Source organism: Dendropsophus ebraccatus, chromosome 8 (genome assembly GCF_027789765.1).
Source record: "Dendropsophus ebraccatus isolate aDenEbr1 chromosome 8, aDenEbr1.pat, whole genome shotgun sequence".
NCBI lineage: Eukaryota > Metazoa > Chordata > Amphibia > Anura > Hylidae > Dendropsophus > Dendropsophus ebraccatus.
Window position 1 is genome coordinate 3,930,019 of NC_091461.1, and position 27,549 is coordinate 3,957,567.

Here is a 27,549-nt window from a genome sequence, read left to right on the forward strand (position 1 = left end):
TGCTAACGATAATCGTCCGGTGGAATAGGGCCCTAACTGGGAGAAGCGCTCCACATCCTGAATCTTCCACCAATCTCGTAGTTTACCCATACACACAAGTCATAATTACTATTAGATTTATTGGAAGGATATTTTTCGTTACAGATAGAAGAAACGTTCTGTCCCGACCCCAAGCACTTTCTTCCCATAAAACAAAATACACGCTATGGCTTAATATGTACATGAAGAATGGTCTTGGTTGGCGTGTAAAAAACATCAAGGTGGCACATTCTTTCACCTAAACTCGGGGGCCTCTTATATCTATATAGCTAAAAGTCCAGACAGATGCAAAGTTGATATCCTGCAGTCTCCAAGACAAGGATTCGTATATATAGGACGTACTGAGGGGCTCAGTGACTTCTAGTGTGGCACTGTCAGAGGGTGACAACTGACTGACTGCTATACGCTTATATTTTCATCTGAGCATGGTCAAAATCCAACATGTCTGATCACTTTTTGGATAGGAATCAGTTTAATGTCAGCTGTCATTCCTTTAGGCTAGGCTTCTTATATCTTTCTGTTGTCAGTATGCCCTTGTGCAGAAAGCTAACGCTACATAATTTGAGGATTTTGAGATGAGCAAATTCACAGTACAAACAAAGCGAATCGTTTTCTTAGCTCGGCAATCTTCTTATCAGCCTGCTTCTCCCAGGACTGGATTCAGCTTTTCCAGGCACCTGGGGCGGAGCAGCACAGACTTCAAAGGGCAGCCAACTGCTGAGCTAACAAAGCAATTCACTTTGTTTGTACTGTAAATTCGTTCATCAAAAGTGCGGAGGAACTTCAGTGACCTGATGATGCCCAACCTCAGCCTTATCCTTTACCACCAAGATGAACCACAGTGTCAACCGGGAACCAGACCTTACAGCAACAGCAGTGCCAAATCAGGTCATTTACCATATCACGTTCCTTCATAAAGCAGGTAATTTACCGTATCACGCTCCATTGTAAATCCAATCATTTACCATATCGCGCTCCACCATAGATCTGATCATTTACCATATCGCGCTCTACCATAAATCTGATCATTTACCATATCACGCTTCACCATGAATCACATCATTTACCATATCACTCTCCATTGTAAATCCGATCATTTAGCATATTGCGCTCCATCGTAAATCTGATAATTTAACATATCGCGTCCCATCGTAAATCTGATTATTTACCATATCGCACACCATCATAAATCTGATTATTTACCATATCATGTTTCATCGTAAATCAGGTCATTTACCAAATCGCGCTCCACCATAAATCTGATTATTTACCACATCACGCTCCACCATAAATCAGAGCATTCAAGATAATATATCTGGATGAAAAACCTGTTTAACACTCTCCCTGCTCCTTGTGGCAGATGCTGGCAGTGACACTCTCCCTGCTCCGTGGTGGCAGTGACACTCTCCCTGCTCCGTGGTGGCAGATGCTGGCAGTGACACTCTCCCTGCTCCATGCTGGCAGATGCTGGCAGTGACACTCTCCCTGCTCCGTGGTGGCAGATGCTGGCAGTGACACTCTCCCTGCTCCGTGGTGGCAGATGCTAGCGGTAGCACTGTTGTCTCCCATACCTTCCTTCGAGTCCTGTTTTGAAGATACAGAACATGGTTTTCTTATGCTTGACCCTTATACTATAAGGAAGAAATTATTCATGTGCCCCCCCATCCCTTTTACCTCACAGAACGTGAGGACAGATAGTAGAGCTGCTGGGCTGTAACCACCACTAAATGATTACAGCAGTTTTGAGGGTAATAGAGCAGCACTTACTCAAGTACAGTCCCCGAGGGATCCAGAGACTCATGAGAAGAGCCACACTGGATTGCTGGTGATCTCCAGTGAAAGTCATCCTTTTAAACCCGTCAGCAGTCCAGGAACACAACCAGCCCCACTGTCTGGTGTGTGAACAGTGTCCAGCAAGTTCCCGTACCCGTGTGAGATTAAGATTTAATGAGTGGGGGGGCATTGAGAGTTTTTAGGTTCCGAGTAGAGTTTAATCATCTCCCAGATAAAGAAGAGAATGACTTTTCACAAGTGCCGACCCTCTGATGTTCAATAAGGTTAGCCTTCTGCGTATAACACTTCCCACATTTAGAACATGAATATGGCTTCTCCCCTGTGTGAATTCTCTGATGGGTAACAAGATTAGACTTCTGAGTGAACGATTTGCCACACTGATTACATGAAAATGGCTTCTCCCCCGAGTGAATTCTCTGATGTTCTACAAGGTTAGACTTTTTCATGAAGCCCTTCCCACATACAGAACATGAGAACGGCTTCTCCCCCGTGTGCACCAGCTGATGTTTCACAAGATTGGACTTCCTGGTAAAACTCTTCCCACACTCAGGACACGAGAACCAGTTCTCTGCCGCGTGAACAGTCTGATGCTGGATAAATTCCACTTTCTGGGTGAAATTTTTCCTACACACAGTACATGTAAACAATCGCTTGTTTGAGTGATGGGTTTTCTGATGTCTGAAAAGTTTGGATTTCCTGGTAAAACATTTATCACACTCTAAGCATGCGAATGGCTTCTCCCCTGTGTGAATTCTGTAATGTTCAACAAGGTTAGATTTCCGCCTAAAGCATTTCCCACACTCAGAACAGGAGAACGGCTTTTCTCCTGTGTGGACTCTCTGATGCTGAATAAAATCACATTTCTGAGTAAAACATCTTCCACACTCAGAACATGAAAATGGCCTCTCACCCGTGTGGATTCTCTGATGTCGAATGAGACTTGTTTTTGACTTGATAAATCTCCCGCAAACATTACACGGATATAACTTTCCGGCTTTGTGATTTGTGCCTTTCTTCTCAACATACGTAGGATCAAGAGGATGTTTCTTGTCACTTGCGGGATCAGATAGGAGAACCTGATGGTGAAGGACCGGGAACACATTCGGAGGGACGTGGTTCTGTCCTGGAATAACTGCTGTGAAATGACCAACTTCTGCAGGTGTAAGAAGACGTCCATTGTGGATATTCCTGCCGTTCACCGGTCCTCCTGAAAAAACAATCAAACTTAAAGAACTATAAAGCTAAAGAAGAGAACAGCACAAACACCCCATGAGAAATAGTCACCCCCCTATGGCAGCTATGGAATACTTACATGGCAGCTGAACTCATATAAATATACCTGTAGGGCCTCAGGATAAAATATATTACACACACACACACTATAGCTATATACACACCATCCAGACCACTGCTTTTAGAGCAGAGTGGCGGTCGGTAGCCTAGACAACGAGCTGTCAACAATGAGTAGCCTATCAGGAGGAGACAAGTTTGCAATATAATTGTATTTGCAAAAATATTCCACTTGAGGACTCCTATTGGTGAATATAGTCCCTACCCATACATCTTATATAGAGTCTGGCTATACTATGCCCGCAAAACTATTCTACTTATTGGAAACCCCCTAAATACCCCACATTGTCCCAATGAATAAAGTTAGTAGATGATCTGGAAATGTATAATGTTACCTACTAGAGGGGGCCCGGAGAGGTTCCATTGCATTTGGGAATCTCGCATGTCAGCCAAAGCGGCACAGCGCCCGAGCAATGTGTGAATGAAGGGAGTGACTACGACCTGATATTTCTCCCTTGTATCTGTGATTGCTGTTTTCACTGTTATTGTGATACTGTTGGATCTCCTTACACCTTGTCGCCTCTGCGATGTCTTGTGTTATTCGCCTCCTTGCTATGTGTGCTGGGCTTGACTAGAGATACTTCCCTAAGTGTGGTGTCTCCTTATGGAAGCAATAACATGATTTTGCATTGAACTCTCCATCCTGACGCCCTACAAGTATAACTATAGTAGTTGAGATGGGAACATCCCTTTAAAGCAACACTGTATCCAACAACCCACCTCACCAAACCACTAGTACTAATCTCTTTAGAATAAATCCTTACTGGTCGTAGCCTTTAAAATGCGCCTGGTGCTTGGTTAGAACAAAAAATGATCTTTTAAACTTGCAGGACTGTGTGATACTGGCGTGGCCTAGAGTGGCTGTGCTCCAGGTCTGGGACGCTTCTCCTTTTTTCCTCCCCGCCCTCCTCATTGTTAGGAACACCTCCGGCAGGATTTCTATATATCACCTGTGTCGCTATAGCCAATGTGCACTGAATGAATGATGAATGGAAATCCTGCTGGGGGGCTTTGCTAATGATGACGGTGGGGAGGAAGAAAGGAGAGGCGTCAGAGACCTGGAGCACAGACAATCTAAGCCATGCCAGTATGACACAGCGCTGCAGGGTTAAAAGATTATTTTTTGCTCTAACCAGGCACATTGTAAAAGACACAACACTCTCATCAAACAGATGGTACTAGCAGTTTGGTGGATACAGAGAGTCTCTTTAAATTCCCCCTGATATATGATCTTTTTGGTTGAATCAGTCTGTTTTCATAATTTTTAGAGACATATTACACAGGCTAATGGGTAAGTGAACACCGATCTGCTAGATCAGCGCTTGCTTAAGAACCTATTACACGGCTCAATTATCGTGCAGCAAGCTTGCTTTGGTGTAAAATAATAAAGATATACTTACCTGCCCACGTTCCCCAGGGTCCTCCAGCTTTGTCTATGTTACTGCAGCTTACTGAACTTTCCCCAGTTACTGCAGCTCTCGCTTTAGGTTCTATCTCTGAAGTGACAGGCCGCTCAGACAATCACTGGCTGAGATGGGACAGCGCTATAGGCCAGTGATCGGCTGAGTGGCCTGTCTCTTCAAGGACAGGTTTGTAAGTCCCTGAGGCGCCTATGGTGAGCGGAATCACAGAAACAAGACAGCAGGATACCAGAGGAAGGTGGACAGGTAAGTAACTCTATGTACACTATCATCTGACGTCGGCCATGCTACTATTACATGTACCGCTGTGTGGGCAGCAGCCAATGATTTTTAAACTTGCCAAAAGGCGATGATCGGCTCTTTGGCTAGTCATCTTAATTACACGGAGGGATATCGCCCTGATTTGGATGATTATCACTCCATGTAATAGGGCGCTATGTGCTGGGGTCTTTATTGTCTACTAACATTGAACGTGGAGCATACGAGACTCTTTTGTAGTTTGGCCATCACTCACCTGGACAGATCTTTACAGGAACCTCCTCCTCCTTAAATTGCCCATCATCCCTTATACACATCTCCTCCTCTTCTTCCTCTATAACAACAACTTTAATATTGAGCAAATCTTCACCCTAAACAAGGAAGGAAACATTTATAACAACCAGTACTGTGAAGGGAGAAGAGGAAACCCCAGCACCATCTACCTGGGGATCCTGCTGGACATTGTGATTTTCCTCTGGACTCTCCTGGGGATCCAGTGGAGCGGGACATCTCTCTGGTGGATTCCTCTTACTGGATCCATCTGAAGAAGACACACACAGTATATGAATACATTGTATATATGATGGGCATGTTATGGGGGGGTCTAGGTTGACCTTTAAAACTGATATAAAAATGAGTTACTCCTCCTTACACTTCTGTTCAGCTCTTATGTACATCTCTTCTTCATCTATAACTTCAACTTTAATGTCAAACAAACTGTTGACCTAAATGATAAAAACATATCAGCAGTGATCTCTGATCTAATGTGAGGACTGCATTCGTATAACATAGAGAGACCTGTGATCCATCTACCTTATCCTGTGTACAACCCTGGGGATCCAGAGGAGCGGGACATCTCTTACTGGATCCATCTGTAGGAGACACACACAGTGACTGAATACATTGTGTATATGTGATGAGCAGATGATGGGGGGTCTAGGGGACCCCAATACTTCTCTCTCCTTTACCATCAATGAGAGTCTCCTCTTACCCGGTGATGTGAGGGGCCGGTGATCCTCCATCATGGCCTCCTGGTACAGATCCTTGTGTCCTTCTACATACTCCCACTCCTCCATGGAGAAATAGACGGCCACATCCTGACACCTTATAGGAACCTGACACACACAATGATCCAGTCATCATCCAGACCCATCATCCCTTGTGTTCCTGGATGATGTCCCAGCATTCCCAGCAGCATTGCTCACCTCTCCAGTCAGCAGCTCCATCATCTTGTGGGTGAGTTCTAGGATCTTCTGCTCATTGTTCCCTCTCAGGTATCAGTGAGGGAGGTGGAGGCTCCGTGATGGGGCCCCGGGCCCTGCTCCATCCTCCTGACCTGCTGCTGCTGGGGGCCACACACTCTCCACATGTCTTCTTCACTACTGTGTAATCCTGAGGATGGAGAGACCCTGATAAATATCACTATATACAGAGCCCCCACCTCTCCGCCCATGTCCTGTATTATTACTAGAGAGAAGAGGGAGGTCATGTGACCCATCCCCCAGAATCCCTCCCCTCTCCGCTTATGTCCTGTATTATTACTAGAAATAAGAGGGAGGTCATGTGACCCATCCCTCACCTCTCCGCTCATGTCCTGTATTATTACTAGAGATAAGAGGGTGGTCATGTGACATATTACCCAGAATCCCTCACCTCTCCTGTGAGTAGATAGATGATCTCCAGGGTGAGACTCAGGATCTTCTCGGTCATGTGACTTTTTTCCATCTTCAGCCATGTGATGTATCACCACTGTATAATGTCACATGATCTCATGCACCAATCTAATAATAAATGGGATATGGCTGTTATATAGAGACAGATACAGACACAATCTATAGTAAGGGCCCTATTACACCAAAAGATGTCTGACAGATTATCTGACAGATTTTTTTTTTTTAGCCAAACTCAGGAATGGACTATAAACAGAACAGGTCGTAAAGATAAGACTGAGATTCTGTTCAGCCAAAGATTCCGTTCCTGGCTTTGGCTGAAAAAAAATGTGTCAGATAATCTGTCAGACATCTTTTGGTGTAATAGGACCTTAAGTAATGTAGAGAAAGTAATCGGCACTACTGCATCTGGTTCATGTAGCAGATATTTAAATCCGGCAAAGCATTGAATTATAAGAAGTGGTGGTGCTCACTCATTGGATAGGTGCATAAATTACCTTCATAAATAGAACAGTAGAGGGCACTCACCATTTAAAATTCTTATCTTTATTGTAGAAACATCTTTAAAAGTCCATAAACGACAAGGCAGGTAGCGAGGACGCCAGTAGCTCTTCAGCATCGTGACTGATTACTAGAGATGAGCGAACCGGGTTCGGGTCGAGTCGATCCGAACCCGAACGTTCGGTATTTGATTAGCGGGGGCTGCTGAAGTTGGATAAAGCTCTAAGGTTGTCTGGAAAACATAGATACAGCCAATGACTATATCCAAGTTTTCAACATAGCATTAGGGCTTTATCCAAGTTCAGCAGCCCACCGCTAATCAAATGCCGAAAGTTCAGGTTCGGATCAACTCGAGCATGCTCCAGGTTCGCTCATCTCTGCTAATTACACATCACCAGACACATCACTATTAGTTACGCGAAACAGCTGTCATGCTGCTGAAGAGCTACTGGCATCTTCGCTACCTGCCTTGTCGTTTATGGACTTTTAAAGATGTTTCTACAATAAAGATAAGAATTTTAAATGGTGAGTGCCCTTATACTATCTCTACTGTTCTATTTATGAAGACAATCTATAGTAAATTTCACTCAGTTGCCTCAGGTAATAAACACCAATGTTGTAAATGACCGTGGCCACAAGTTTTGAGACTGACACAAATGTAAGGCCTTATTGTAACGCATGGAGTCGTGGATCCACTGGACTGTCACTAGCGATGATGGTAACCACACTAGGGAGCGGAGTCTAAGGGGGCCGCTGGTTTTCACCAGAGCCCGCCGCAAGGCGGGATGGACTTGCTGTGGCAGGCGACCCCCAGGTCGCTACCCCTGGCTTGGTTGCTAGTGACAGCAGGCGAGGCGTGGCAGGAGCAGTAGGCAGACTGGTAATGCAGGCAGAGGTCTGTAGGCGTAACCGCAGGTGGCAGGCAGAGCTCAGGAACAATGGTAAAGCAGGGACCAGGGATTGGGACAGTGGACAGGGACTAGGTACAAGGACTGAGGTCAGGAACAACAGGAGCTGGGCCAAACGCTATGGGAAGCATGTAGAGGCTCCAACACCTGTGGTGGGGCATGCTGGGATTATATAGGGAGTGACCAGCGTAACTACCAATTAAGGGCGGACTGGCCCTTTAAATCTGAGGCAGCCGGAGCGCGCGCGCCCTAGCAGGCGGGGACAGACAGAGACAGGAGCGGGGCGAGGTAAGACGCCCCCCGGGGTCGAAATAGTGGCAGCGCCGGGTCCCTGCACATGGATCCCGGCGGCTGCATGAGGCAGGGGAAAGTTGCGACGGCGGCCCAGAGCTGTGACAGTACCCCCCCCCCCTTAGGCCTCCCCCTCTTTCTAGCCTGCAGGAACCTCTTGATGAGATCTTGATCCAGGATATTAGCCTCGGGTTCATAGGACCTCTCCTCAGGACCAAATCCTCTCCAGTCCACTAGAAAGAACCGTCTTCCTCTGACAGTTTTCAAGGCCAGAATGTCCTTAACAATATAGACGTCGTCAGAGACGGCTTGAGGAGCAGTGAACAAAAACTTATTGGAGAATTGGTTGAGGACCCCTGGCTTTAAGAGGGAAACATGGAAGGCGTTCGGAATCCGCATAGTAGGGGGTAGGCGGAGTTTGTAGGTGACAGGGTTGATGCGTTTTAGCACAGAGAAAGGACCGAGGAATCGAGGACCCAACTTGTAGCTGGGAATCTTGAGCCGGACATATTTGGCCGAGAGCCAGACTTTGTCACCTGGGAGAAAATCTGAGGCAGGTCTTCTTCTCTTATCCGCCTGGTCCTTCATGCGGTCAGATGCCTTGAGCAAAGATTGTCGAGTCTGTTCCCAGATCGACTGCAGGTCAGACAACAATTCCGCCACGGCTGGGACCTCGGAGGATAGAGAGAGAGGCAGAGGAGGACGAGGGTGACGCCCATAGACCACATAGAAGGGTGACTTGCCTGTGGAACTCGAGTCCTGATGGTTCTAGGAGAACTCTGCCCATGGAAGCAGACTGGACCGGTTTTCCTGGCGAGCGGAGACGAAGTGTTGTAGATAATTGCCAAGGACCTGATTGACCCTTTCCACTTGCCCGTTGGTCTGGGGATGATAGGCCGATGAGAAGTCCAGCTTCACTTGGAGTTGGGAACAGAGAGCACGCCAGAATCTGGAGACGAATTGTGAGCCTCTGTCAGACACTAAATGAAGAGGAAGACCATGTAGGCGAAAGATATGCTGAAAGAACAGCTGGGCCAGGCGAGGAGCGGATGGTAGTCCAGGAAGAGCCACGAAGTGGGACATTTTAGAGAAGCGGTCAGTAACAACCCAAATGACAGTGTTACCCGCAGATGGAGGCAAGTCTGTGACAAAGTCCATGCCTATATGGCACCAGGGGTGGTCTGGAACTGGCAAGGGCTGAAGTAGGCCGGCAGGTTTTTGACGAGAGGACTTGTTCCTGGCACAGATGGTACAGGAAGCTACAAAGTCCTTGACATCTTGGGGTAGGCTGGGCCACCAGTAGTGACGGGAGATCAGTTGCCCGGTCTTTTGAACTCCCGGATGCCCGGCCACCATAGAGGAATGACCCCACCTCAAGATCCGTCTTCAAAGAGCAGGGCGCACATAGGTCTTTCCGGGAGGCAATCTTTGAAGAGTGGATGTGGCCTGCCGGGGATTGAGACGTTGGGCCGATTGGAGGTAGAGAAGATTCTTGTGGTCCGTGTAGATATTTACCAGATGCCGAGCCCCCTCTAGGAGATGACGCCACTCCTCCAGTGCCAACTTAATCGCCAAGAGTTCTCGGTCGCCAATGGTATAGTTCCTCTCGGCAGGGGAGAAAGTCTTTGAGAAGAACCCACAGGTTCGGGTCTTGCCTGATGCGTCCCTTTGTAAGAGGACGGCTCCAGCGCCCACTGAAGATGCGTCGACCTCAAGTGAAAACGGCTTGGTGGCATCCGGGCGGACTAGAGCAGGAGCAGAAGCAAAGGCTGTCTTAAGGCTAGTGAAGGCTTGCTCGGCCTCAGGTGGCCAATGCCTGGGATCCGCCTTCTTCTTAGTGAGAGCCACGATGGGTGCGACCAGGGTAGAGAAGTGTGGGATGAACTGCCAATAGTAGTTGGCAAATCCTAGGAAGTGTTGGATAGCTCTGAGTCCCACAGGACGTGGCCACTGGAGAACAGCTGCAAGCTTGGCCAGATCCATTGAACTGTCACTAGCGATGATGGTAACCGCACCAGGGAGCGGAGTCTAAGGGGCCGCTGGTTTTCACCAGAGCCCGCCGCAAGGCGGGATGGACTCGCTGCGGCAGGCGACCCCCAGGTCGCTACCTCTGGCTTGGTTGCTAGTGACAGCAGGCGAGGCGTGGCAGGAGCAGTAGGCAGATGGTAATGCAGGCAGAGGTCTGTAGGCGTAACCGCAGGTGGCAGGCAGAGCTCAGGAACAATGGTAAAGCAGCGGGCAGGGACCAGGGATTGGGACAGTGGACAGGGACTAGGTACAAGGCCTGAGGTCAGGAACAACAGGGAGCTGGGCCAAACGCTATAGGAATCATGTAGAGGCTCCAACACCTGTGGTGGGGCATGCTGGGATTATATAGGGAGTGACCAGCGCAACTACCAATTAAGGGCGGACTGGCCCTTTAAATCTGAGGCAGCCGACGCGCGCCATAGGAGGCGGGGACGCGCGCGCCAGCCGGGACTGACAGAGACAGGAGTGGGGCGAGGTAAGGCGCCCCCCGGGGCCGAACTAGTGGCAGCGCCGGGTCTCTGCACATGGACCCCGGCGGCTGCATGAGGCAAGGGAAAGTTGTGGCTGCAGCCCGGAGCACGGGACGCCGCCGCAGCTGTGACACTTATACACACGTTCCGTGTTTCATGGATGTGCCGACGTACCGATTGGTTCCCTTTAATGACTTTTCATAGAGATTTATCACTCTAAGTAAACACCTATAGTTTAAAAGAGAAAATTATCGCCTGTCGTTCGCTAAATAAGCGTTTAGGTGATTTATCTGTAGGTGTAAAAGAAGATGATGTAACCTCCTCTGGTGCTAAGAAAGATATTGAAGATATTGTTCCTGTAGATGAGTTGGATGACAACAGTCATTGGCAGCCCTGGTATTGGTGGTGGTAGTAGGAGCGGTGATAGTGGTAGTGGCAGTAAGGGGCAGTGGTAGCCCTGGTATTGGTGGTGGTAGTAGGAGCGGTGATAGTAGTGGTGGCAGTAAGGGGCAGTGGTAGCCCTGGTATTGGTGGTGGTAGTAGGAGCGGTGATATAAGTGGTGGCAGTAAGGGGCAGTGATAGCGGTATTAGGAGCGGTGATAGTAGTGGTGGCAGTAAGGGGCAGTGGTAGCCTTGGTATTGGTGGTGGTAGTAGGAGCGGTGATAGTAGTGGTGGCAGTAAGGGGCAGTGGTAGCCCTGGTATTGGTGGTGGTATTAGGAGCGGTGATAGTAGTGGTGGCAGTAAGGGGCAGTGGTAGCCCTGGTATTGGTGGTGGTAGTAGGAGCGGTGATAGTAGTGGTGGCAGTAAGGGGCAGTGGTAGCCCTGGTATTGGTGGTGGTAGTAGGAGCGGTGATAGTAGTGGTGGCAGTAAGGGGCAGTGGTAGCCCTGGTATTGGTGGTGGTATTAGGAGCGGTGATAGTAGTGGTGGCAGTAAGGGGCAGTGGTAGCCCTGGTATTGGTGGTGGTAGTAGGAGCGGTGATAGTAGTGGTCGCAGTAAGGGGCAGTGGTAGCCCTGGTATTGGTGGTGGTAGTAGGAGCGGTGATAGTAGTGGTCGCAGTAAGGGGCAGTGGTAGCCCTGGTATTGGTGGTGGTATTAGGAGCGATCATAGTAGTGGTGGCAGTAAAGGGCAGTGGTAGCCCTGGTATTGGTATTGGTGGTGGTAGTAGGAGCGGTGATAGTAGTGGTGGCAGTAAGGGGCAGTGGTAGCCCTGGTATTGGTGGTGGTAGTAGGAGCGGTGATAGTAGTAGTGGCAGTAAGGGGCAGTGGTAGCCATGGTGGTGGCGGTGTAGACACTGGTAGCTATGGTGATATCAGGAGGGAATTGATAGCCTTTGTGGTGGTAAAAGGATTCGTGGCTATAGTGGTAGTGGTTGCCAGGCCAGGTGACGAGGAGGATGGCGAGGATGACATCAGAGGAAGAAGGTGGCGTTAAAGAGCGGAGCAGACATACGGAAAAGAGATCAAAGGTCTTCAGGAAAGATCGGCTGTTGTCAATTCAGCAGCAGATGACACAGCCACTACTCAAAAGCGGTCAGACCTAGGGCAAACTCAGGTGGTAATGGTGGCACAAATATTGCTGATGGGGGGATTATGACAAAAACCATTGCACTGTGCAATCTTTGTGTGTTGTCCCAGCACCGGGTGCTGTGTATAGCAACTTTGTAAGTCACTCCCTTAGGTTCACACAGGTGGGGATGGTGTGCTGTTGTCTTCTCCCCGCTAGGTGTCACTTCTGTCTTGTATTATACCAACATACAGATAGGTGGATTTAGATTGAGAGCCCTAATAGGGACAGGGAGCAATAATTGGCAAAACTATCTAAAGTGCTGCGGAATCTGTGTGCGCTATACAAATAAAAGCGTTTATTATTATTATTATACTATGCATGGTTAAAGGAGCAGAAGGGTTAAATTGTTTTGTGTCGCATGATTAAGTTAACCAGTCACAGGTGCGAGTTCTTCTCTGTCCTATCCTATCTTCTCTCTCTCACACAGACTAACCCCACCACTCACAGGAGGGTTTACACAGCCCCTGAAGGAGGAGTTAGTTTTTGGTGGGAGGAAGTTGTCAGTCTAGATATAGTTCTCAGTGTGAGAGGAAGCAAACTAAGGAGTCTCTGCTGGAGTTAAACCAGGGCCAAGCATTAGTTAGGTCCCCTGTCAGTGAATAAGAGTTAAAGTTAGTGTCTGGAGGTCTGGATGTGTGAGAAGCAGCTAAGTTTTTTACAAAATTTTCCTACTAAACCCTAAGATAACTATGCAGTGCTAAGCTCTAAAAAGGGGAGAGAAGCCAAACAGGGAACACCTTGCCCATGACAGGAACCTTTCTTAATGTGCAGGGCAGTTGCCTGAAGCAAAAGGAACTAACCCCACTGGGACAAAGATACCGTGAAAAAGGTCTATGTATCCTACTGCACAGTGTAGGACAACTGGACAATCCTAGGAGTCTGCTACACCCAGATAATCCACGACTGTGGCTTGTATTATCCACCTAGGATGGGTAGACCGCAACTAGGGGGCATAAGGCGGGCTAGAGACAGCAAGTCATTCGTGAGTACAATATTCTTTTTCACCTCTTCTGGAAGAGCACACTTACTACATTGGGCAGGGCTCCTCTGGCAACTCCTCTGTCTACTACAAAGCACCTTTCTACTAAAAGCACCAGTGTCCTACCTCAGCTATTAGTAGCTAAGTCTTCTGCAAGATCTGTGCTGCTGTATTGCACTGTTACTCGTGTATTGTTCTTTGCACTGTGTTGATTTAAAGTAAAGTATTCTATTTTTACCAAAACGCACAGGACTCTCGTCTACTCTTTAATTTCAGCACCTACACACCTCTGTACACTTGGGCTATTCTCTCTTTCTGTGTGTGGCGGTACAAACAGTCCGGGGTGGGTCTAATACCACCCCAGGCTACCGTGACAAGTGCTCAAGTGACCCTAAACACCCCTAAGACTCAGGCTACCAGCCCCACCACAATTGCAGGGAGAAAACAAGCCATGGTTGTGCAGGCACAATTGTTGGAACTACAACTCTCCATCTGCACATAAACTCAAAGCATCTTCACCTTACGTAGAAATGGCTACCAATGTGAGGAACAACACCCTCCTACTCTTTGTCATCACGTCAGTTGGCAGGACACATCCACAAGTAGTATGTGGCTGTTATCATCATGAGCACCACCATCACCATCATCATCATCAACTACTTCACAGGCTTAAAGAACAAGAAAATGGTTGCACATCGCACCCATGGTTGATAATAAAGCTTTTAGCTCCATTAAAAACCAACGTGAAAATTTAGTATATAACTTGATTCAACCATATTGCCTCATGTACCACGTGCAGGTCTCTGATACACAGTCCATACTCTAACTGCACGTGGTACATGAGGCAGTATGGTTGGATCAAATTATATACTAACTTCTGATGTTGGTTTTTAATGTAACTAAAAGCTTTAGTATCAAACATGGGTGAGAGGTGCAGCCATTTTCTTGCTCTCTTCCTCCTGTATTATATACACTGCAGTCCTCTCCTCCTCCTGTATTATATACACAGCAGTCCTCTCCTCCTCCTGTATTATATACACTGCAGTCCTCTCCTCCTCCTGTATTATATACACCGCAGTCCTCTCCTCCTCCTGTATTATATACACTGCAGTCCTCTCCTCCTCCTCCTGTATTATATACACCACAGTCCTCTCCTCCTCCTCCTGTATTATATACACCACAGTCCTCTCCTCCTCCTCCTGTATTATATACACCACAGTCCTCTCCTCCTCCTGTATTATATACACCGCAGTCATCTCCTCCTCCTCCTGTATTATATACACCGCAGTCCTCTCCTCCTCCTGTATTCTATACACCGCAGTCCTCTCCTCCTGTATTATATACACCGCAGTCCCCTCCTCCTCCTGTATTATATACACCGCAGTCCTCTCCTCCTGTATTATATACACCGCAGTCCTCTCCTCCTGTATTATATACACCGCAGTCCTCTCCTCCTCCTGTATTATATATACCGCAGTCCTCTCCTCCTCCTGTATTATATACACCGCAGTCCTCTCCTCCTCCTGTATTATATACACCGCAGTCCTCTCCTCCTCCTGTATTCTATACACCGCAGTCCTCTCCTCCTCCTCCTGTATTCTATACACCGCAGTCCTCTCCTCCTCCTGTATTCTATACACCGCAGTCCCCTCCTCCTCCTGTATTATATACACCGCAGTCCTCTCCTCCTCCTGTATTATATACACCGCAGTCCTCTCCTCCTCCTGTATTATATACACCGCAGTCCTCTCCTCCTGTATTATATACCCCGCAGTCCTCTCCTCCTCCTGTATTATATACATATATTATATATATAGTAGATCACCGTACCCTCTTACCTGGGCTACGTCATGTGACCTGCGGTTTCCGTGTTTCTCTACTGACTACAGTTGGGAAAGGACCTTAGGTGACATCCTGGTGAGCGATAGGACCTGTGGTGATGTCATGAGCATGTGATTAGTGACATATGTGGGAGGAGCCAGGCCGTGTATAGAGGTTTGGTCGTGGTCGGCATGTGACGGGTCATGTGATCAGTGATTGGAGGTGCAGGGTGATATTGTCCTCCGTAGCACCGTATCTACCCTAGGATAAAGATAATACAAGGGCGACTAGACAGACCTGGTGCTCCTCCTCTCCTTTTGCTTGGTATTAACCAAACATGGCGTGTGTATATCTATATATATAGTGGGTACGGAAAGTATTCAGACCCCTTTAAATTTTTCACTCTTTGTTTCATTGCAGCCATTTGGTAAGTTCAAAAAAGTTCATTTTTGCTCATTACTGGACACTCTGCACCCCTCCCCCCCCCCATTACTGGACACTCTGCACCCCCCCCATTACTGGACACTCTGCACCCCTCCCCCCCCCCATTACTGGACACTCTGCACCCCTCCCCCCCATTACTGGACACTCTGCACCCCTCCCCCCCCCATTACTGGACACTCTGCACCCCCCCATTACTGGACACTCTGCACCCCTCCCCCCCCCATTACTGGACACTCTGCACCCCTCCCCCCCATTACTGGACACTCTGCACCCCCCCCATTACTGGACACTCTGCACCCCTCACCCCCCCATTACTGGACACTCTGCACCCCCCCATTACTGGACACTCTGCACCCCCCCATTACTGGACACTCTGCACCCCTCCCCCCCCATTACTGGACACTCTGCACCCCTCCCCCCCCCATTACTGGACACTCTGCACCCCTCCCCCCATTACTGGACACTCTGCACCCCTCACCCCCATAACTGGACACTCTGCACCCCTCCCCCCCCATTACTGGACACTCTGCACCCCCCCCCCCCCCCATTACTGGACACTCTGCACCCTCCCCCCCCCATTACTGGACACTCTGCACCCCTCACCCCCCCCATTACTGGACACTCTGCACCCCCCCATTACTGGACACTCTGCACCCCCCCATTACTGGACACTCTGCACCCCTCCCCCCCCATTACTGGACTCTCTGCACCCCTCCCCCCCCCATTACTGGACTCTCTGCACCCCTCCCCCCCCCATTACTGGACACTCTGCACCCCTCCCCCCATTACTGGACACTCTGCACCCCTCACCCCCATAACTGGACACTCTGCACCCCTCCCCCCCCCCATTACTGGACACTCTGCACCCCCCCCCCCCCCATTACTGGACACTCTGCACCCCCCCCCCATTACTGGACACTCTGCACCCCTCCCCCCCCCCCATTACTGGACACTCTGCACCCCTCCCCCCCCCATTACTGGACAATCTGCACCCCTCCCCCCCCCATTACTGGACACTCTGCACCCCCCCATTACTGGACACTGCACCCCATCCCCATTACTGGAGACTCTGCCCCCCCATTACTGGACACTCTGCCCCCCCATTACTGTACTCTGCCCCCCCCATTACTGTACACGCTGCACTCCCCCCATTACTGTACACGCTGCACTCCCCCCATTACTGTACACACTGCACTCCCCCCATTACTGTACACTCTGCACCCCGATTATTGTACAGTCTGCACCCCCATTATGTAGTCTGTACCCCCATTAATGAACAGTCTGCACCCCCCCATTACTGTACAGTCTGTACCCCCCATTACTGTACAGTCTGTACCCCCCATTACTGTACAGTCTGCACCCCCCATTACTGTACAGTCTGCACCCCCCATTACTGTACAGTCTGCACCCCCCATTACTGTACAGTCTGTACCCCCATTACTGTACACTCTGCCCCCCCCCCCCCACACACACACACATTTCTACAGAGAAAATACAAACATATCTTTGCTATATTTTTAAACAAGAAAAACTGAAATCCCCCATGGTGATCAGTATTCAAACCTGTGCTCAGTAGTGAGTAGAATAGAGGAGAAATCAGGCGATACCTTTTCGAGGGTGACTGAGTATATTTGATGTAAGCTTTCGGGAGTCTAGGCCTCTTCATCAGACATAAAGTAACATCAGGTGCTGTGGGCTGAGGGTCATTGTCTTGTTGGAAGATGAAGCTTCGGCCCAGTCTGAGCTCCAGAGCTCTGGAAGCATTTTTCATCCAGGACTTCTCTGTACATTATTATAATGCCTGAAAAAGCACAACAGTGGTTTGCAATAAATTAGAATATCAACAAAAAGTAGTTTTTTTCCAGTAATTCAATTCAAAAAGTGACCTGATATATTCTATAGAGTCATTACATACAGAGTGAACTTTTTTCTAGCGTTTATTTCTGTTCAAGTTGATGATTATGGATTACAGCCAAGAAAAACCTAAAAGTCAGTATTTCAGAAAATTTAAATAATTAACCCAAAACCCCTGCAGTGGCTTCCTAAGTGTTATAAAAGGTCCCTTAGTCTGGATCAGTATGCAACACAATCATGGGGAAGACTGCTGACAGATGTCCAGAAGGCCATCATTCACACACTGCACAAGGAGGGGAAGCCACAAAAGTTCATTGCTAAAGAAACTGGCTGTTCTCAGAGTGCTGGATCAAAGCAGAATAATGGAAAGTTGAGTGTAAGGAAAAAGTGTGGTAGAAAAAGACGCACAAGCAATCGGGAGAACCGCAGTCTTACAGGATTGTAACCAAAATGCCATGGGAGAGATTCACAGAGTGGCCTGCTGCTGGAGTCAGTGCTTCAAGAGCCACAAGCACATCCAGACTTCTGCAGGACAAGGGCTACAAGTGTTACATCCCATGTGTCACTCCTGACCGATAAACAACACCAAAAGCATCTTATCTGGGCCAAGGAGAAGAAGAACTGGACTGCTGGTCAGTGCTCCAAGCTGCTGGAGGAAGAGTGGAGAGGCTGCACACAATCCAAGCTGCTGGAGGTCTAGTGTGAAGTTTCCACAATGAGTGATGGTTTGGGGAGCCATGTCATCTGCTGGTGGAGCTTCACTGGGTTTCATCAACACCAAAGTCACCGCTGCCGTCTACCAGGACATCTTAGGGCCCTATTCCACCGGACAATTATCGTTCAGATTATCGTTTAATCTTTCGAATCTAAACGATAATCGTTCGGTTATAAAAGCAGTTAACGATTAACGACCGAACGAGAAATCGTTAATCGCTTTATAAGACCTGGACCTATTTTTATCGTTGCTCGCTCGCAAAATGTTCACAAATCGTTCGCATTGAATAAGACATCGTTCGGTCATTCGCAATAGATACGAACGCAATGGCGAATAAATAGCGAAGAGAAAACGATCGCAATTACGATCATAAGTAACGATTATCGTTCCATGGAAATGAGTGAACGTTTTCAGGTCTTTTGCAATAGCGGTCGTTTGAGATCGTTAACGATTATGCAAACAATAATCGTCCGGTGGAATAGGGCCCTTAGAGCTCTTCATGCTTCCCGATGCTGGAAAGATTCTCGGATTTGGCACCTGTCCACATGGCCAAAAGTCCCAATCCCTGGTTTACTAACCACAGCATCACTGGGCTTGATTGGCCAGCAAACTCGCCAGACCTTAACCCCATGGGATTGTCAGGAGGAAGATGGAAGACACCAGAGCCAACAATGCAGACGAGCTGAAGGCCGCTATCAAAGCAACCTGGGCTTTACTAACCCCTGTGCAGTGCCATCAGCTGATCCCCTCCATGCCACATTGCCGCATTGATGCCGTCATTCATGCCGAAGGTGCCCGACTTTACTGTACAGACTTTTCATTTGGTCGACATTTCTGTGTTAAAAACATTTTTTTTCAGTTGGTTTTATATAATATTGTAATTTTCTGAAATGCTGACTTTTGGGTTTTTCTTGGCTGTAATCCATAATCATTAACTTTACCAGAAATAAACGCTTGAAAAAGTTTACTCTGTATGTAATGTCTCTACAGAATATATGAGGTCACGTTTTGAATTGAATTACTGGAAAAAAAAAAAACTTTTTGTTGATATTCTAATTTATTGCAAACCACTGTATATTGTAATCCATATTTTTATAGTGCTTGAAAATCCCCATATTGTAATCCGTATTCCCTTACGTCCCATTGGCATCACAACATATGGGGTAAATTCGCCCCTGCGAGCCCCTGGGACGAAGGAATATTTAATGAAAAAATAACAATTAAATTTTAATCCCCTCCTCCATGAGGTATAAATAGGCTCCACCTCCCCCTAGACCTCAGTCTTTTTGTACTTCATCGCTGTTAGCCCTAGGGGACTTTGTCCCTCCTCCGTTTTTATGCTTTGTTAACCTGTTGCATTCAGGTTTTCTCTCCAGGTAATGATTGCTGGGATGTCGCTGGAGCCGGTGTCCAGGTAGTATCCTGATATTTGCTTCTGCAGGTCTTAGCTTTTAAGTTTTTCTTACCTAGTGCGTCTTGGAACGCACTCTGCGTGTCACCCGAGCCGCTGGTTTTTCTTCCAGTCGCGTTCGACTGTGGAACGCATCGGCGCTGCGTGCGTCTCAGCACTGGGGCATCAGCGTCATGTCACTTCCGGGGGCCGGCAGCGGCGCGCGCTCTCTGCATGCCGGATTAGCTGTGTGTTCAAGGCAGAGGGTAAGCTGTTGCTACCTCTAGGTCTGGCTGTCTTCCTCTGGAAGGATTTTCTGTGGCTCATTTGGATCTAATAGAAAACATCTGAGTGCAAAGTGCTGTGATCTCTCTTCTATATACTTAAAAGTAAGTGTTGCTGCCACCTAGTGTCTCTTTCCGATATCACTCTAGCCAGGCTAGTGGTTTATATGTATTGTAATACATTGATTATTTGCAGATGTCTGAAATGGAGACCAGTCCTGCTGCTGGCAAAAGACCTTCTAAGGAAGCACTTCATGTGCCGAGTGTGAGACTCCTCTACCTGACGGCTATGGATACCGTAGGAGGATCATTTTTTCCAGATAAGATTCATCCTTTCTTTCATAAAAATATTTATGAATGCCTAAAAATATTTATAATGCCTAAGTACGCTGTCCTTCATGCAGACCTAAACCTATGAGGAGCCTAATGTTCAGGATGTAGTTGTATGGGTCAAGGACTATGTACAAAAGACTTTAGCGGCTAATGAGAATCGCCGCCCGTGTCCTAAGTTAAAGACCAAATGGAGTATTTCTCTCTCTACTCCCAGCCTGTGAGTATATTACTTTATGGCTGTAGGATTATGGTAATTTTCAGTTTTACTGTGATTGATGAAGTTAACTCATCATCTTCTTCTAAACCTCTTCTACTTCTGAAGATGAGAGAATTATTCAGGGGGTATTTCACAGCTGATAGAATTCACAAGCTCTGCTAAGCTGTGCAAGCTGAAATACACCCTGAGGAAATAGAAGAGGATAAGGACTCGTCCTCCTCAAAAAAGCCTAGGGCTTTTTCTGTGGGTAAGACTTCATTGTCTATGTTACAGGCGGAATGGAAGGAACCGGAAAAGGCTCCGGGTTTGAGCAAGAGGTTTAAGACCTTATATGTTCTCAAGGAAGAACAAGGTAAGGACTGGAATGAGCCTCCAAAGGTGGACCCGGCCATAGCCAAACTGTCAAAATGTACTGTGCTGCCTGAGGAGGACGGATCCAATCTTAAGGATCCGATGGATAGAAGGGTGGAGGTAGCCCTCAAGAGATCATATACGGCAGCGGCAGCCCAAGGGGCAGTCTCCATTTCTTCTTTTGAGGTTTCTAGAAGCCTAAGAAGATGGCTGACCAAGGTCCAGGAAAATTTGGAAGGTAGAGCTAGCAGGGACAAGGTCCTTTGCTCCTTAAAAAAGGTCATTATGGCCATTGACTTCCTCTGCGATGATGCATCTCAGGGAACCAGGTTAGCGTAAAAAAACGAGTACGCTCTCAACCGCTGCCGAAGGGCGCTATGGTTAAAACCCTGGGTTGGAGATGCTAACTCCAAAATTCAGCTCTGTAATATGGAGTTCCAGCCAGGTAGGCTGTTTGGCTCTGAGCTGGATAAATTAATGGAGGAATTGTCTGACAAGGAGGGGAAGTCCCTACCATTGTCCTATAAGAGCGGTGATTCCTTTCGCAGAGCAAAATCTCCTCAGCGAGGCAAAGGGAGATACCAGTACAGAGGTCGAGGAAGAAACTATTCCAGAAGAGGTTCTGGGAAGCAGCAGAATAAGGACACCAACAAGAAACCAGACTTCTGACGCAGAAGCTGTCCAGTGGGAACACGTCTGAGTTTGTTTCTCCCTGCCTGGGAAGAATTAAGAAAAGATCACTGGGTGTTAAATATTATTCAAAATGGTTATGTCCTTCATTTATCATCTCTTCCTCCTCCAAGATTTCTTCTGTCAAGAAATCTTAAGCCAGAAAGACACTTAGTCCTAGAGACAGAAATTCTTTACCTCCTTTCCAAAGAGGCTCTAATGGATGTTCCTCTATCAGAGATCGGTCAGGGAGTTTACTCCCCAGTGTTACTAGTGCTGAAGCCATCCGGAAATTGGAGGCTTATTATAGATTTGCGATATCTCAACAGGTGCATCGTAAAGAAGACGTTCCACATGGAGAACATAAGATCGGTAAAATCTATCCTCCAGGAGGGAGATTTTATGGTCACCATAGATCTACCGGATGCATATCTTCATGTACCGATTCTGAAGGCTCACAGGAGAGCCTTCGCCATCCAAATCCAGGGGAAGGTAAGACACTTACAATTCAAAGTCCTTCCATCCGGAATACCTCCGCACCCTTTGTTTTCACAAAGGTAGTGTCACCATGATGGTTCGCTTCCGTTTACAGGGGATAAAGTTATCCCTTACCTGGACGATTGGTTGATTATGACTCAGACTCAGGATCTTCTGAGAGTTCAGTTGAACTATGTCCAGGACATACACAATTAGGTTGGCTTATCAACATAGAGAAATCAGACTTAATTCCTAATTCCTCCTCGTCAGGTATCCATAAGAACATAAATGCGCTTTCTAGGGCTCCTTGCCTCAGCTGCGGACGCGGTGCCATGGGCGTTATGGCACATGAGATTTCTTCAGAGAGAAGCACTAACAGTATGGAACCGAGGACTGAAGGACTTGGATGCGATGCAGGTTCTATCGACTCAAACAAGACATTCTCTAATGTGGTGGAGACAAGTCAAACATGGAGTTTTATTTTCAGAACCACACTGGATAACCATCACGACAGATGCTTCAGGAACAGGTTGGGGAGTTCATCTGACAGTCATCACGACTGCAGGATCTTGGAGTAAACAGGAATCCGCTCTGCCCTCCAACGTGAGGGAGCTCAGAGCGATTTACCTAGCTCTTCTTCATTTTTCTCCTCCTATTTTACAGAGAGCAGTCAGAATCCGGATGAACACATGACCTGTGTGGCGTACCTAAACAGGGAGGTACCAGATCCCCTTCTCTCCTCAGGGAAGTAGAGAAGATTTTTCTGTTGGGCAGAAACCAGAATAACCAGACTCTCTGTGATTCATATCAGGGGTGTCGACAATATATTGGCGGATTGACTGAGTTGAGGCCTGACATTACCGGGGGAATGGTCTCTCTCAAGGAGAGTGTTCATTCAGTTAACCCAGAGGTGGGGGCTTCCTCAGAGAGACCTCATGGCATCAGCAAGCAATGCCAAACTGAGGAATTTCTGTTCCCTTTACAGGGCAGACAATCCCACGGTAGTGGACTCAATGACAATACCATGGACATACCAGCTGGCGTATATCTTTCCTCCCATAGCCATGATTCCCAGAGTTTCACGAAGATCAGTCTAGATCAGTCGTCAGTAATAATAATAACTCCCCTCTGGCCGAAGGGGTCATAGTTCACCCTGCCCATGAATATGAGCAGAGGGGAATTTTGGAGATTACCTCCGCATCCGGATCTAATATTCCAGGGTCAACATCTGTGCAGGAATCTTTCCAGCCTCAGCTTGACAGCTTGGAGACTGAGAGGACCGTATTAGACTTTAGTTTTTCTGAGAAGGTATAGTATACTCTTTCTCACGCTTGTAGTAGCACTACGAATAAATCTTATGCACGGATTTGGAAGATTTTCAAGATTGGTGTGCAAGCAGGAGTATTGATGGACTTAAACCTTCTACTCCACAGTCATTGGAGTTTTTACAGGAAGGCTTCTATAAAGGATTAAAACCTAGTTCCATCAAGGTGCAGATAGCAGCCCTCTCTGCACACCCAAACTCACGTTTCTTTCAGATCTTGGAGGTAAAGAATTTTGTCAAGGCTAGACTAGGCCTAACCTGGTAAAGCAGGTAGACCCATGGGACTTATCCTTTGTGTTGAGACGCCTGTGTCTTCCTCCCTTTAAGCCTTGGGAGGAAGTAGACTTCAAGTTAACATTGAAAGTTTCTCTTTTACTAGCCATTACCTCTGCTAAGAGAGTTGGAGAACTTCAAGCCCTTGGCTCCGCACCTCCATATGTGATTTTTTTCCCAAGACAAAGTTATCCTTAGGTTCCTTCCAGGATTCCTGCCTATGGTGGCTTCATTTGCCAACATCAACCAGCCAATAGTATTGCCTGTATTTTCTCCTACTGGATCATCTAAAGAAGACTTGGATCTTTCTTTATTGGACGTATCCAGAGCTATCAAGATCTATCTACATAGAGTAGGTGATTTTCGTAAAGACGAGAATTTCTTTATCCCTTTCGCAGGAAAGAACAAGGGGAGAAAGGCTTCAAAACCTTCAATATCCAGATGGATCTGTGACTCCATTGCCTTATGTTACTCCTCTGCTGATCTGGATCCACCAGAATTTACCAGGGCTCACTCTACTAGAGCTGTGGCCTCCACTTGGGCAGAGCGTGCCGCTGTGCCACTTGAGGACATATGCCAGGCAGCTACCTGGTCGTCTTTGACTACCTTTGTGAGATATTTCAGGCTGGATACTTCTTTCTTGTCAAGAACAACCTTTGCAAGATCTGTTCTTAATGCGGACGTAATAAATAACCCGCCCATTGGGGATAATGCTTGCTAATTCCCCATATGTTGTGATGCCAATGGGACGTAAGGGAAGCTAAAATTATTATGTTAATTTGTTTTCCCTAAGACCCATTGGCATCACAAGACTCCCTCCCTGTGTTTTATGTTTCTTTATAATTAGACTGAGGTCTAGGGGGAGGTGGAGCCTATTTATACCTCATGGAGGAGGGGATTAAAATTTAATTGTTATTTTTTCATTAAATATTCCTTCGTCCCAGGGGCTCGCAGGGGCGAATTTACCCCATATGTTGTGATGCCAATGGGTCTTAGGGAAAACAAATTAACATAATAATTTTAGCGTCTTTACAGGACCAACAGATCTGCTCAAGGTGGCCATGTATGGTGGCCTGCGTTTCGAAGCCCTCGGCGGTGTGTGGTGTGCTATCTATTTTTCATTTCGTTCGGATTTGTTGTTTTTAAGAAATTTACGTTAAACGACCCCAAATTTCCCATAGAAAATAATGGCCCATTGCAAATAATGGCCACACTCTAACCGCTAACAGCCAATCACAGCACATATGCAAATAGCTGAAAAATAGCAGCCAATAGGAACTCTAAGGTTTTGTCAGGCAATGTATCACACCATCCACAGTCACATGTCCACTATTGACCAATAGAAGATGTAATATATGGAAGGTCCTTAACGATTTTGTCTCACTGACATGAGTAAGATTGTCATGGTAACAGAGCAATGGTCTTTACCATTATAAGTACCCAGATCGCTCTTAAAGAGACCCAGGTCGCCCTTAAAGGAACGCAAGTCGCCCTTAAAGGAACGCAAGTCGCCCTTAAAGGGACCCAAGTCGCCCTTAAAGGGACCCAAGTCGCCCTTAAAGGGACCCAAGTCGCCCTTAAAGGGACCCAAGTCGCCCTTAAAGGGACCCAAGTCGCCCTTAAAGGGACCCAAGTCGCCCTTAAAGGGACCCAAGTCGCTCTTAAAGGGACCCAAGTCGCTCTTAAAGGGACCCAAGTCGCTCTTAAAGGGACGGGACCCATGTCGCTCTTAAAGGGACCCAAGTCGTTCTTAAAGGGACCCAAGTCGTTCTTAAAGGGACCCAAGTCGTTCTTAAAGGGACCCAAGTCGCTCTTAAAAGGACCCAAGTCGCTCTTAAAAGGACCCAAGTCACTCTTAAAAGGACCCAAGTCGCTCTTAAAGTGACGGGACCCAAGTTGCTCTTAAAGGGACGGGACGCATGTTGCTCTTAAAGGGACCCAAGTCATTCCAAAAGGTATGAGGGTCCCTTTAAGAGCGTCCTGGGTCCCTTTAAGAGTGAAATTGGTCCGTTTAAGAGCGTCCTGGGTCCCTTTAAGAGCGAAATATGTCCCTTTAAGAGCAAAATGGGTCCCTTTAAGAGCGACCTGGGTCCCTTTAAGAGCAAAATATATTCCTTTAAGCGTGAAATTGGTCCCTTTAAGAGCGACCTGGGTCCCTTTAAGAGCAAAATGGGTCCCTTTAAGAGCAACCTGGGTCCCTTTAAGCGTGAAATTGGTCCCTTTAAGAGTGAAATTGGTCCTTTTAAGAGCAACCTGGGTCCCTTTAAGAGCGACCTGGGTCCCTTTAAGAGCGACCTGGGTCCCTTTAAGAGCGACCTGGGTCCCTTTAAGAGCGACCTGGGTCCCTTTAAGAACAAAATATGTCCCTTTAAGAGCAAAATGGGTTCCTTTAAGAGCGACCTGGGTCCCTTTAAGCGTGAAATTGGTCCCTTTAAGAGCGACCTGGGTCCCTTTAAGAGAAACCTGGATCCCCATAGAAAATAATGGCCACACTGTGAATGCTAACAGGCAATCACAGCACATATGCAAAAAGCTGAAATATAGCAGCCAATAGAAATTCTAAGTACTTGTCAGTCAATGTATCGCAACATCCACCCAGTCACATGTCCACTATTGGCCAATAGAAGATGTAGAAGATGGAAGGTCCTTAACGATTTTGTCTCACTGACATGAGTAAGATTGTCATGGTAACCGAGCAATGATCTCTACCATTATAAGTAGCAGAGTTCAGTCAGTAAAGTAGCAAAGCATAGGGGACAGTACCCACGTCGCTCTTTAAGGGGCATTGCATAAGTCGCTCTTAAAGGGACGGTACCTAAGTCGCTCTTAAAGGGACAGTATCCAAGACGCTCTTAACTCCTAGACGACCCTGGGCATACCTGTACATCCAGCGAACACTAGGGAAGTTCAGAGCGGGGCCGCACGCTGGCCCCGCTCTGAACCGCCGCGATCCCCAGTGCCGCTTGTAGCCCGGGACCGCGGGTCCGATCGCAGTGCCCGCTAATTAAGTATTCAGATGCATCGAATTTCTGCTTACGGCACCGGCCGGGGTTTGCGCCGCAATGGCGCTAATCCCGGCTCAGTACTCGATTGCTTTAGTCTGCAGCCGAAAGCAATAGAGTGCCTATCTCATTGATCTATGCTGTATAACTATACTATATCTATATAACTATACTGCATAGATCTCAAGGAGAGATCAATGTGGCTATACTAGAAGTCCCTCAGGGGGAATAACCCTAACCCCAGGGGGGCTTCTAGTATGTGTGTAAAAAAAAAAGCCCCTTCCCCTAATAAACGTTTGAATCACCTCCCTTTTCCCATGTTATAAATAAAAATAAACAAACATGTTTGCTATCGCCACGTGTGTAATCGCCCAAAATATTAATCACATTCCTGATCTCACACGGTAAACGGCGTAAGCGCAAAACAATTCCAAAGTGCAAAATTACGCATTTTTGGTTGAATCAAATCCAGAAAAATTGTATTAAAAAGTGTTTAAAAAGTCGTATATGCGCAATCAAGGTACCGATAGAAAGAATGACACCTCACACAGCCCCATTGACCAAAGGATAAAAGTGCTATAAGCCGGGAATGGAGCGACTTTAAGGAACATATATTTGTTAACAATGGTTTCAATTTTTTACAGGCCATCAGATAAAATAAAAGTTATACATGTTACATATCGTTGTAATCGTAACGACTTGAGGAACATATATAACAAGTCAGTTTTACCCCAGGGCAAACGGCGCAAAAACAAACCAACCCCCACCCCCCCAATAAGAGCAAAATGGGTCCCTTTAAGAGCGACCTGGGTCCCTTTAAGAGCGACCTGGGTCCCTTTAAAAGCTACCTGGGTCCCTTTAAGAAGAAAATGGGTCCCTTTAAGAGCGACCTGGGTCCCTTTAAGAGCGATCTGGGTCCCTTTAAGAGCAAACTGGGTCCATTTAAGTGCGATCTGGGTCCCTTTAAGTGTTGTCACCAAACTCGCTCCTTAAGGGACTGTACCAAAGTTGCTCGTAAAGTGAGGGTATCAAGGGTTAAAGTTTCTGTTAAAGGGGTGCTCTTTCCAAGCACTATGTATTTCCCTGGAAATTCAAATCTAGTTAGTTCTT

The 27,549-nt window shown here is 47.2% G+C and overlaps 1 pseudogene; it reads right to left on the minus strand.

The window, feature by feature from the left end:
- Positions 1-102: 102 nt before the first annotated feature.
- LOC138799094 (oocyte zinc finger protein XlCOF7.1-like) overlaps positions 103-27,549 on the minus strand; it is a 46,089-nt pseudogene continuing 18,642 nt past the window's right edge.